Source organism: Phyllostomus discolor, chromosome 6, assembly GCF_004126475.2.
Source record: "Phyllostomus discolor isolate MPI-MPIP mPhyDis1 chromosome 6, mPhyDis1.pri.v3, whole genome shotgun sequence".
Taxonomy (NCBI): domain Eukaryota; kingdom Metazoa; phylum Chordata; class Mammalia; order Chiroptera; family Phyllostomidae; genus Phyllostomus; species Phyllostomus discolor.
This window is the reverse complement of record NC_040908.2, coordinates 51,157,096-51,170,522: the sequence shown is the minus strand read 5'-3', so window position 1 is coordinate 51,170,522 and position 13,427 is coordinate 51,157,096.

The window sequence follows — 13,427 nt, the reverse complement described above, 5'->3', positions numbered from 1 at the left end:
AGGAAAAACTCCCAGCCTCACAGGAGAGTTCCTTGGAGAGACCCACGGAGTCCTAGAATGTACACAAGCCCACCCACATGGGAATCAGCACTAGAAGGGCCCAATTTGCTTTTGGTTAGTGGTGGAAGTGACCGAAAGCTGCTGAGAGCTGAGCAAGCAGCATTGTTCCTTCTCAAACCCCATCCTCACATATAGCATCACAACGCAGCAACATGGGTTGCCACCCCCTGGTGAACACCTAAGGCTTCACCTCTTACAACATAACAGGTACATGGAGACAGAAACATATGGCCCAAATAAAAGAACAAATCAAAACTCCAAAAATAGAACTAAGTGATAAAGAGATAGCCAACCTATGAGATGCAGAGTTCAAAACACTGGTAATCAGGATGCTCACAGAAATGGCTGAGCATGGTCACAAAATGGAGGAAAAAGGGAAGGTTATAAAAAGTGAAATAAAAGAAAATGTACAGGGAAACAACAGTGAAGGGAAGGAACTCAGGACTCAAATCAATGATTTGGAGCAGAAGGAAGAAGTGAACATTCAACCAGAACAGAATGAAGAAACAAAAATTCAAAAAAACAAGGAGAGGTTAGGAATTTCTGTAATTCTGGGCAATGTTAAATGTTCCTACATCTGATTCATAGGGGTGCCAGAAGGAGAAGGGAAAGAGCAAGAAATGGAAAACTTATCTGAAAAAAATAATGGAGAACTTACACAATCTGGCAAAAGAAATAGACTTCCAGGAAGTCCAGGAAGCTCAGAGAGTCCAAAGAAGTTGGACCCAAACAGGAACACACCAAGGCACATGATAATTACATTACCCAAGATTAAAATTAAGGAGAGAATCTTAAAAGCAGCAAGAGAAAAGGAGGCAGTAACCTACAAAGGAGTTCCCATACAATTCTCAGCTGATTTCTCAAAAGAAACCTTGTAGTTGAGAAGGGGCTAGAAAGAAGTATTCCAAATCATGAAAGGCAAGGACCTACATCCAAGATTACTCTTTTTAGCAAAACTATCATTTAGAATGGAAGGGCAGATCAAGTGCTTCCCAGGTAAGGTCAATTTAAAGGAGTTCATCATCACCAAGCCCTTATTATATGAAATGTTAAAGGGACTTATCTAATAAATAGAAGATCAAAACTATGAACAGTAAAATGAACAAACTCACAACTGTCAACAACTAAACCTAAGGAAAACAAAAACAAAAACTAAGCAAACAACAAGAACAGGAACAGAATTACAGAAATGGAGATCACATGGAGGGTTATCAGTGGGGAGGGGGAGGTGGGGAATATGGAAAAGGGTACAGGGAATAAGAAACATAAATGGTAGGTACAAAATAAACAGGGAGAGGTTAAGAATAATATAGGAAATGGAGAAGCCAAAAAACTTATTTGTATGACACATGGACATAGATGACAGTGCGGTGGGGCAGTGGGGGAGATGCTGGTGGGAATAGGGTGGAGGGGAGTAAAGGGGAGAAAAAAATGGGACCACTGCAATAGCATAATCAATAAAATATACTTAAAATAGTGTTTTTGAAAAACATTTGGTAACACTGGGAATTATATGAAGTCAAAAGAAGATAATCAGTATATATTGTATTATAAAAAATTTGTATGTAGCCCTGGCTGGTGTAACTCAGTGGATTGAGCGTGGGCTGTGAACCAAAGAGTCACAAGTTCGATTCCCAATCAGGGCACATGCCCTGGTTGTGGGCTGAGTCCCTAATGAGGGCCACGTGAGAGGCAACCACACATTGATGTTTCTCTCCCTCTGTTTCTCCCTCCCTTCCTCTCTCTCTAAAAATAAATATATAAAATAAAAAAAATTGTATGTAAATATATACAAAGATGGGAAGAGAATACATGAAAAGATTAAAAATGACTCTCTTGATTTTTGTTTTCTTCTTTATACCTTCTTTTTAAAGTTTCTACAATGAATAGGTGTTGTTAGTCCTATAATGAAGAGATAGAAAATTACTATTTCTAGGACAAGCGGAACATCCATGCCTTAAAGCAGGTCCTTAAGAGAGAAGCAAAACCCTGATCGCTAACCAAATGCCCAGGCCCCACTCTCAGAGACTGCGGTTGATGGGCCTGGATGGGTCCTTGGCAACATCCCATCATGCCCAGGCTGGTGGGTCTAAGGTGCAGCCAGGCTGGGAAACACTGCTTGCACAAGTTTCTGAAGGAGTTGAAGTGACTGTCCTCCGGTGAAGGGGGAACTGCAAGATCTCGTTTCAAGCCCCACACTCGACTCTCTCTAATTGTGTGATTTAGGCAAGTCGCTTAACTGAACCTTAGTTTGTCTGTATGCAAAATGGGAATGTTTCATGCCTACTGCAAGACTTGTGGTGTGGCTTCACAGAGAGGATAAACGAGGAAGTGCTGCGCGAAACAGACAGCATATTGAATATGTCGTTAGACTCTGGACACTCAGATGATAGCAATTATTTTTTGATCGATGAAATATCCTTGGCAACATGGGAACCCATGCAAATAAATGAGTGTGTTTCTAAGCTCTGTCAGTCTTATAATTTGACTTGATTTGGAGATTGTGTAGGCAGGTGCTGTCAAATGTGGATGCCTGGGGCTGTCCTAGCCACAGGGCTCACGAACAGTGGACAGTGGCCAATAGGTCTGGATTTGTTTAGACCATTTGCTCATCTGGCGTTTTGAGAGGTGGCAGGCCTCCAGAAGCCAGAACCTTGTTCTCAGAAAAACGTGCCTTTTCTTTAAACCAACATCACAAAATAAATGTTCTTATCTAAGTTGTCTCCTTGGGAGGTTACATGACCATTGCTTAAAATGTCTTGGGAATTCCTTTTTTTGAGATTGCCTTTGTCTAAGCTACATGTTTTTCTGAGTATTTTGAATTAGAGAATTCATTTCTATCCTTTGAAGAGGAGCTTCATTTTATAAAGCAGCCAAAATATCCTTCAGAACCAAACCTGATGATTAAGATTGTTTTCAAACCTAGGTAAAACTTTTTTTTTTTTATGTAAAGAGGTCACTTGTAAGGTGTGTGCTCCCAGCACTCTGCGTAGCACCTGGGGCCCAGTGTTGAATGTTATTCTTATCAAATGGCGAACAGAGTCTGGCTGCTACTGAGACCCATAAACTGTCTCCAAAGGTAGGTCTGAAAAGGTTTTTGAGCAACAGCAGCCTATTTGGGATTAATAAATTCCATCTTGTATATTGATTACAGATCAGCTCCTTTCTTTGATAAGTCTGCTGCGTATACTTCATATATCTGTGATGTAGATCCTTCCCCGTGCTGGAGCTGATGCTTGATTTAGTCTCTGAAGGCAACACAAATCAATGACACTGGGCAAATCCAGGCATTTGGGGAACTGCTTTTCATGCCAGCTCAATCCACAAAACATCCAAGCGTGGTATTGTTAACAAGGACAAAGCCTGAAACAACTCACTCCTTCACACAAGGATTTCAAGACACTGACATTAATCTGGACTTGCAAAATAGCCAAGGTCCACACCTCCACTCCCCAATAAGTTTGGGGAGTACAGTTAGGTAGTGGGCAGCCAGGGTAGAGAGCATGGGCCTGATACTTGGAACTCCTGGGCTGTTTGAGCTGTGCCCCAGGGAAAACATTTCACAGCTCCCGCTTAGCCTTTTTGTCCTTATCTATACCATGATCTTGCACTTTCAAAGTCATCAGTTCTAAAGGGAGAACAATGAAGGCTGACAAGAGGCAAGGAGAACAAGTTGCTAATGGGAGATGCCCCACTGGCACGCAACGGAGAGGCAGGGTCCTGCTCAGGTAATGGGGAGACCTTGGGAGCAGCAGAAGCCAGTCTGAGACAAAGTCCTGGCTTTGAAGGAGGAAGAAAGCGAAGACGAAGGGAAGCCTAACTGCTCCTCACAAGGGAACTGTTTCCAGGAAGGGAACACAGCAGGTCATCTGAGGTCAAGTTCAGGGCACAAAGCCAGCCACCAGGCGGGAAGGAAGCTGCAGTGAATGCCTGCCTGCCTGCCTGCTCTCCCAGCCCTCCACCTTCTGAACACAAGTCTCCCACTGGCCCCTTTGCCAGGGCCCCAAGGGGGACCTCAAAGGCTCCTTTCAGACCCGGCATCCTGGCTCTGTTCTCACAGGCAGAGCCCTCACAGAAGTGCCGAAGTTACCCAGGTAGGAGACAGCGTGAGCAACGGAGGCTCAGCCAGCCCATGTTGTCTTTGCCTTTTGGAGAAGAGGGGCCCAAGCGTTGTATTTAAACTACTTGAACATTTAGCCCTGGCTGGTGTAGCTCAGTGGATTGAGTGTGGGCTGCAAAATCAGGCATTGCAGGTTCGATTCCCAGTCAGGGCACATGCCTAAGTTGTAGGCCACGGGCCCCCAACAACCACACATTGATGTTTCTCTCTCTTTCTCTCTCTCTCTCTCTCTCCTTCCCTTCCCTCTCTAAAAATAAATAAATAAAATCTTAAAAAAAAACAACAACACTTGAGCATTCCTTCTCCACTATTGCCCTCTCCTCCAGCCTTATGGCCTCCCCTCCCCCAGACACACAGCACACTTTTGTAGCTTCCTGCTTCTGACCATGGTGTTTACTCCAAAGCCACTTTCATCCCAACTTTTGCTCTGAAAACCCTACTGTCATTTAATGCCTAGCTAGAATGCCATGTGATCCATGACGCTCCCTTAGCTGGAAGAAGCACCTGTTACAATCCCTCTTGCATCACACTTAGAAACACGTTGTCTCCCCCCATTTGGGATGGCACCAAACCCACCGTTCTCCACCATGTCGTGTGTATTTCTTCCTTTGCCCATGCTGCTTACCTGTCTGGCACGTCCTACCATTCTGCCTGCCAACATAGTCCTCACCTCATCCTTCCAGTCTCAGCTCAGCTGGCCTCTCTGTTAAGGACTTCCTAACTCTCTCCAATCTTTTCACCCACACACACCTGCCAGCTCCATTTATAGGTTGGCTACTTTGTATCCATATGTTCCAACTGCAGTATTTCTAACCCCTGCAAAGCAAAGTGGGTGGAAAGTTAGTTTCCCCTTTAGATTTAAAGAAAACAGAAGCTTAGAGAAGTTAAGTAGCTTGTCCAAGTTGCACTATTGGTGAGGGGACCTTCAAGATTGGGACCCAGGTTGGTCTGGTGCTTAAACCCAAGCCCTCCATTATCCTAAGACACTTGTTCATTCATAAGGTGAATATTTTGAACATGAGACTGGAAGGACCTTGAAGATCATCTTGTTTTCAAAGCAAGGAACCTACAGAGGCCTGATGACTTGCCCAAAGTGGCACAGCTGCTCCCTGCCCATCCTCGTTCCTGCCACGTGCCAGCACCGGCAGCCCAGGAGCCATCTATCAACTGCAGGGGGTCCCCAGTACTAGGTTACATTCCCTGGGGCCCTGGTTACAAGTCATCTGACTCACAGTTGTCTTGCAAGCAGGGCCCCAAACTAGACAAGAGAATGTTACAAAAAGCTCAGAGTGATGGCTGTATATAACGATAAAATCCCAAACAGTGACAGAGTTTATTAATTTCTCAGAGGAGGGCAGTCCAGGGCTGATGTTGCAGTTTCACTTGAAGCTTCTTCTGACTTGGGCAAGTCCCTCCTCATGAGGCACCAGTCCGGAGGCAGAGAGACTGCTGGAGCCCAGCTGGGGGCTGACCTGGAACTTGGCAAGTTTGTAGCAACTATGTAGCTGGCAGCATAAAGGGGCGAGGGTGTGGGGGACATTTCATTGCTTAGTCTAAGGGGGCCTTCTCAAGCTCAGCCTATTTCTCCTTTTGTTCTCGGCTTCTTTCTTTCCATCTGTCTAACATTTACTGAGTTGCTCACTCCTATGTGCCAGGCACTGGAGAGTCTAAGAGGGCGGAGACACATTCTGAGCTCTGACAAGAAATAGATCATGTTAATGTTACCTGGTGAGAGCAACGATAAGATAGATGCAAAAGGCACTCCACAGGAGATACAAAGGCAAGACACAGAACCCAGTTGAGGAGGGGGCCAGCTATGGCTTCCCAAAGAGGGTGCTTGTTGATGAGACATCTGAGGAATATTAGGGGGAAGTGGCTAGCCCCAGGTGATTTCCTGGGTGTTGGGGATGAGTGAGAAGCCAGATGCTCCCAAGGATCAGAGGAGTGATGGGGCCACCACTCATAGAGAACACAGGGTCTTCTCCCAGAGACTGAGCGTTTTCTTGCCATGGGAAGACCCGCAGCCTCAGGGTAGACTATCGCTTCCCTGGGTCGCTGTTTTCCATTAGTGCTCCCAAAGGTGTACCCACGGGCTCGTTTCACTTTAAGGGTTTTATGCAAGTTCTCACGAGGTGAAGTCCACATGACCCCGGTCTAGTAAATCAAATATAGGAGCATAGTCTGTACTGTGCAACCTCTAAGCCAAACCAAGCTGGAGCTTCACAAGTGTCGTCTGAGCCTGATGGTTCCTAGAGGAAGCCTCGGTTCCAGAAAACCCACCTGTAGTGAAGAGCTGCCACTTTGCGGTGAGCCGACAAATGAATCCCTCTCCTGTGTTAGGGTACTTACCCACCTCCTCCCACGGCCAAGTTGAAAAATCAGATGCTGTATTTCCCTCGCAGCTATTTGGCAAGTTAGGGCCATGTGGCCCAGGCTGCAACTCAGATATCCCTGCCTGAACCTTGGGTCCCTGAGGAGCTTTCTGTGACAGCGGCCATGGTGGGTTCTCTAGGGCCCTGAAGCTTAAGCTTCATCAGGTTCACAGTAACTTACTTCTGTTTTGCAGTTAAGGCCCAGGGCCAAGTCTGTGGCAGTTCATCAGTCCAGCAGGGTACGTGGCTGAGGCAGACGCAGGGACACAGAGAGCACAGCTTTGTTCAGACGACAGTGAGTGAAGCCATTCAGCAAGCACAGCGGGTCCTTTCACAGGGCCGGGCAGGTGAGGTCGGAGGACCTCGAAAGCTCAGTTCAGGAGCCTGGTCATCGTCTTGTAAGAGGCATCAACGTTTTTTAAGAAATGAACTTTTGGGGGAATTTTAGATTTACAGAAAAGTTGCAAAGATGGTGCAGAGTTTCCGTACACCCCCTCATTCAGCTTCCCTTACTGCTAATACCTTACGTTACTGGTAGATTTGTCAAAATGAAGATGCTGTTATTAGTACGTCACTATTAACTACACTCCAGACTTGAACTACCTTTTGCACTAATGCCCTTTTTCTATCGCAGGAAGCAATCCATGATACCACTCTGCATTTAGATACCGCTGTTAATGTGATTAGAGGTGTTTCAGGAGAACCGTTTGATAATGACGTGCAGGTTGGACCCAGAGGTGGGGTGGGAAGGCATTTGTAAAGGCATTCCAGAGCTTCCCCAAGCTTCCAAACACACCCCAACACACACTACCTGAAAGGGCTCACCACCTTGAAGGTGCAGCTGCCGGGAGGAGGAAACCTGGGCCACTAGAAGCATCTGTGTGCCTGCTCAGGGCCCCAGTGGGACAGAGACATCTCTGGGGTCTGGGGGTCCCATGTAGTAGTGCTGGCCAGCTAGATGGTTTTCCTGCTAGGAAACGACAGCAAACTGATAAATCTAGAGAGGTGGCCAGAGGAATGTATGTTTGCCTTTTCTGAGAGTCTAGTCTTGTGTTCCTCACAAGGCGGTTTGATGTTGTGAAAGAGAACAGACTCTGGAGTAAGAATGGATCGGGGGGGGGGGGGGGAGTCCTGGTTCTGCCATTTATTGAGGGACCCTCAAAATACTCAGTTGAACTTCTCTGAGCTTCAATTTGGGATCTTAAACTCCCTTCATAGGGTTATTGTGAGGACTGATTAACATTTTAAAAGTGTTCAGGAGGGTGTCTGGCACACAGGAGGCATTCAATAATCATCGGTTTCCTTGGCAGTTTGAGGGTGGGGTCTGGGCCAGCCATTTTCTTGCATATCCTCATAGAGCTTCACACACACAAGGTACTTCATAAATTGGTGATTGCGATATGGAGCTCACAAACCCGATGACCTCAGAAAGGGCAGATCACGTCTCCAGTTGCATTGTTCATTTATTTAAAAGTCTGTATTAAGCACTCACTGAATGGCAATAAACAGTAAACGTCGGGCACTGTGCTAAGTGACCACGACATGGTCCAGGTCAAGAATGGCAAAGCCCAGGAGGGGAGGGCTGTTTCCAGACAACTTTCAGTCAGGTCTGACACACAGTTTGACACAGTTGAATACCGCAGAGTGCCCAGGAGCACAAAGACTGGCTACTGTGTGGGGGGAGGGGAGAGCCTTGCAGGGACAGGGGTGGTGGGGGTAGACTTGGACTGACAGAATGAGCAGCTCTTCCAGTGTAAAAGGGTGGGGCGGAGCCAAGAGGGAGGGAGAGAGCGAAGTGTTCCGTCATGTGGGAGACACAGGATGTTCTCTGGAACTGTAGGTCTCCCCATGGGTTTTGTGCAATGAGTGTTGGGAGATGAGGTTATAAAAGTATGGCCGCTCTATCACCTCTGCCCACGAAGGGTGGAGGGGTGGCCATCTGGGGCAGGGGTGGGGCGGGAGACCGAGACACTCTGCTTGTGCACAGCAACCTCAGTCCTTTCCTCTCCTGAACCTGCTTTAGCTGGGACGCCTTGGGAAAGGGAGGATCACTGGTGGTCGTCATGGGTGGCTGTGGGGAAGGTGGGAATTGGGCCCCTCCAACTGGAGAACAAATGAAGCACAGAGAGCAGTCCAGAGATCTCAGAGATGAACAGGCAGAACTTGCTGAGAAAGGGTGTACGAGGGGCAACGATGACTCTAAGTCTCCTCATAACTGGGTAAATGGAGAAGCAGGGGCAACAGGCTTTGCTGGCTGAGGTGGGGGTGGGACGAGAACCCCATTCCACACACACTGAGCACAAGGGATATCCAAGTGATGACAGCTGCAGGTCGGGATGGCTCTAGCTTTAAAAGTCATCCCCCGTCTGAGATTTGCTTCAAAATAACCTGAGAATAGTGGGTAGGATACAGGTGAAACAAAGTTGGCTATGTGTATATAACTGAAGGGGGTGAGAAAGTAAAAATTAGCTAGGATTAAGAACAAACGCATTCACCAGGCTGGGTGGGCAGACATAGGCACAAAGTCGCAGTGAAACAGTATTTGTCCCGAGGGCACGCTGCAGCTGAAATGTCACAACCACCCCCTTCTTTGCGTGACTACCGCTTCTGACTCATGGGGAAACCTTCTCTAAAGTGACAGACCATCAGAAACTTTGCTGTTTGAAATTTTATCAATAAAAATGAAACACCCTTCTGTTGCCAGGAGGATCTAAGTCACTTTGACACGGAGAAGGAGTCTCGACTTGCAACTCAGGTTCGGAGCTCCAGATACGGGACCTCTGACACAATGCTCCATGTTCATCTTAACCTGAGTCTGCTGCTCAGCTCGGACCAGATGTTGACTCCTGCTTTGCCATGAGCCCATCAGAGCACTGCTGCTTTGAAGTCTTACCTAAACTCTGTCCTTCCCCCAAATCCTGTAACTTTCTCTTTGCCTCTTTGGTGAGACACCACATATTCCCTTGGTGTGTGGTCTCCTTTATTGCAAAGAGTTAATAAATCTGATTTTGTCAGACTACAGGTTTGTTCCTAGTGGTCTCAGGCTGTTTGGGTCAGGGCATGGGTAATGGAGATATAGGAGGTCTTTGTATTACCCCCCTCAGCTATGGCAAATGATTCATTTTCTGTAACATTTCCAAGTTTAAGGAAGTCCTCACCCCATGCTAATAGTGCCAGCCATGGCAGTGTTTGAGACCAGCGGAAGGCAGAACTAATAGCCTCCCAAAAATACCCACATCCTAATCCCTGGCACTTGTGAATGTTATCTTAATAGCAAGAGGGACTTGAGATTGATATAGTTAAGGCTAAAGACCTTGACGAGTATTCTGGATTATGTAGGTGAGTTCAGTGTACTCACGTGGACCCTTAAAAGCAGAGAACCTTTGTTGGTTGTGGCCAGAGAGGCGACCATGGAAAGTGACCCAGAGATGCAATGTCGCTGGCTTTGAAGAGTCTCCAGAAGACGGAGAAGGTAAGGAAACAGATTCTCCTTTAGAACTTCCAGAAATTAGCCCTATTGCTAATTTGATTTTAGCCCAGTGAGAACCACGTCAGAGTTCTGACCCTCAGAACTGTGAAGTCTGTGCTGAGAAAGTGGTGCAGAGATTTAAACTGCCTGCTCTTCAAAGGGAGGACTGAGGTTAAACAGTCTTCGAAATTTAAAGTGCATGTTATTTCCTTGCTTCATTTTCCTTGTGAATCTAGCACTTGCACATAACAGCTTCTTTCACCTGAAACTACCACCTTCTCCCTTCATGTTGAAAGACTAAGAGTTTACCTAAGAACTCTCACGACCTCAATCCATGCTAGAAACCCATCAAGGCAATATTCTGGTTCCAGAACAGCAGTTTAGCACATCGCAAGTGGGAAAGATACGTAGCTATTTTTATGTGTTAATTCAAGTTATTGGGCTCTGGGGGACAGCCTCCCAGGCCGGCCTGACGGCACAGCGGTTGTCTCCACACCTCAGCGCTCCTCCCAGACCGACCCTGCCCCTGAGACTTGAGGTCCACGAGTACTGCTCCTCCTGGAAGTATTTCCTTTCTCTCTCTCCAGACCATCGCAGCTACCAGTTTGGAAAATGGCAAGTTATTTCACCCTGGTGAGACTGCTGATGGCTTTGACTATCTTAGAGAACATTTACATTTTAAAATGTTCACAGATGGAAAGAAATGTTGGGTGTGTAGATTTTCAGGCTTTAAGACTAAGTGAAGAACGTGGAGAGGACTATGTTCTTACATTAAACTCACTAATCTCATCTGGTTTTGACAATCTGGGCTGACTCTCTCATTGTCACAGGAAGACCTAGGCACATGCCCGATTTCTCTGCCTGAATACTACAGTGGTATTGTAGTATAGCCCATTCATTCTTCAGAATTCAGCACCTTCATCGGGAGGGCTGTCCCAGATGCCACTGGCCCCTTCTGTTAGAGGCCCCCACTGTACACTGTAGTTCTCCTTTTGAAACGCTCACCACACCTGTCATGATTGGTTCTGTGTCTGTCACCTTCTCCATTAGATGACAAAGTCCTGTGAGGTGAAGACACGGTCTGCCTTCTGCTGTGTCCACTGCTGTCTCTGTGGTCTCTGGCACATGGCAGGCACTCACGCTTGCTGATGACAGAGTAGATGAATGAAGGGTGAGAGCTGAGCGCTCTTACTCTGAGTTTACTCTGGGTATTAGTGGTTCCTGGAAACATAAATGGGAATGAAAGATAAGGCTCCTTAAAGCTAAAGGACCAACATTAATGAGTTTCCAAAACATACCTAACACCCCATACTACTCATTCCTGGTCTTGTCCAAAGCCTGAAGCTGCAAACACACTCAAGAACAAGTGGGACAGATTTTCAACAGGGTGCCGAGACAAGTCAATGGGAGAAAAGATTAATCTTTCTAAAAATGGTGTTGGGACTAGATGTGCACATGTGAAATGAGGAAGTTGGGTCCCTTCCTTACAGCACACACAAAAATGAACTTCACGTGGATTGCAGACCTAATGTAAGAACTAAAATTATACAACTCTTAGAAGAAAACATAGATGTCTGTGACCCTGGGCTATTCAAAACTTTCTTAGACATGACACCAAAAGGACAGGTGACAAAATAAATTTGATTGCATCAAAATGAAAAACTTCTGCGCTTCAAAGGACACTAGCAAAATGAAAATACAACCCATAGAATGGGGGAAAACACTTGTAAGTCATGTCTGTAAAAAGGACTTGTATCCAGAACATACAGAGCGGTCCTACAACTCCACAAGAAAAGCCAAGTACCCCAACTGAAGAATGGACAAAGGATTTCAACAGACATTTTTCCAAGTAAGATGTACAAGGAACCAATAAGCACATAACAAGATGCTCAGCGTCGTTAACCATGAGGGGGATGTGAATCCAAACCACCACGGCACACAGCTGCACACCTGCTGGGATGGCTGTAATTCAACTGGCACACGGCAAGGGTGAAGATGTGGGGAAACTGAGCCCTCCTACATTGCTAGAACAATGTAAAATAGTATAGCCACCTTGGAAATATTTAGCAGTTCCTGAAAAAGTTTAGCATGGAGTTCCTTTGACTCAATAATTCCATCCTTCAGGAAAAATAGAAACATACAGCCACACAAAAATGTGTATATGAACTGTCGGAGCAGTGTTATTGATAATAGCCAAAAAGTGGAATCCACATGTCCATCAATGGATGAATAAACAAAATATGGTATATCCATAAAGCTATAAACAAAATATGGTATATCCATTTAGCTATAAAAAAAGAACAAAGTACTGATACAACACAGATGAACCTTGAAAATGAAAGCAGTCAGTCACAAAAGGCCACATATGATGAGATTCTATTTATACAAAATGACAAGAATAAGCACATATATCGAGAAAGTGGACTGGTGGCTGCCTTGGGCAGGCCTGGGGTGCCTGGGGACTGCTGGGGGCGGGAGACAGAGACGATGAATTGGCACGGCATTTCTTCTCAGGCGGGTGAAGCCTTTTGGAACTGACTGTGGTTGTGGTTGCACAAGCCTGTGACTACACTAAAAACCACTGAACATTCACTTTAAACATAAGGGGCATATGAATTCTATCTCAAAAAAGCTGTTAAAATTTTTTAAGTAGAAAAAGAAATGATGCGCTATTTCGAAACATCCCATTTGTAAGAAACCAATGTCACAGCCACGTTCCCAAGCACGAAGGAAACCGGTCTGCCCCAGGACCGGCTGGGTCCCAGGCTCGTTCGTTTCTCTGAGAGCCCGCGCAGCTGTCAAGGGCTCGAGCCAGCAGTTCTGCTCCCAGCAACTCATGGGCCGGCAAGCTTCCTGGAGCAATTTGATTTGATCAAGACATGTATTTTTCTCTTTTAACAGTAAATTGTTTTTGAAGCTTGAAGTGTGGCACAAAATTTTTCTTTCTTTCTTTCCAGCATAAACAGATTCACTCCCTTAAGGCATCTGAAACTCACTGGGTAAGGTGTTTGGAGCAGGCCATAGTGTGAGGTTGACCAAACCCTACGTGTTAGATGCAGAGCTCTACGCTGCTTTGTTCTCTCCTACTTCTCCATTTCTTTCCTTTGTCCAGGTTCTACCAGCTCTAGGACAAAGGTCTAAATCTCCACCCTGCCCTCCGTACCAAGAGTGCTGGATGAGAAGAGATAAAGGAGCTTTCGAACTCCGGGGGCTCATAGTTGAGCACCCACCCACCCCTGAGCCACTTACTTCCCTCCTTCATACCTATGGCAGGGCCTGGTTAGGGTCCTGGGAGCAATTCCTGCCCTGGCATGTCTGGTTGGTGAAGGATTCAGGAAGAAGAGAAGCTAAAATTCTTTTCCCGGGTGAAAATAGCTAGTTTAGAGAGGAGTTCAGAGCAGGCACC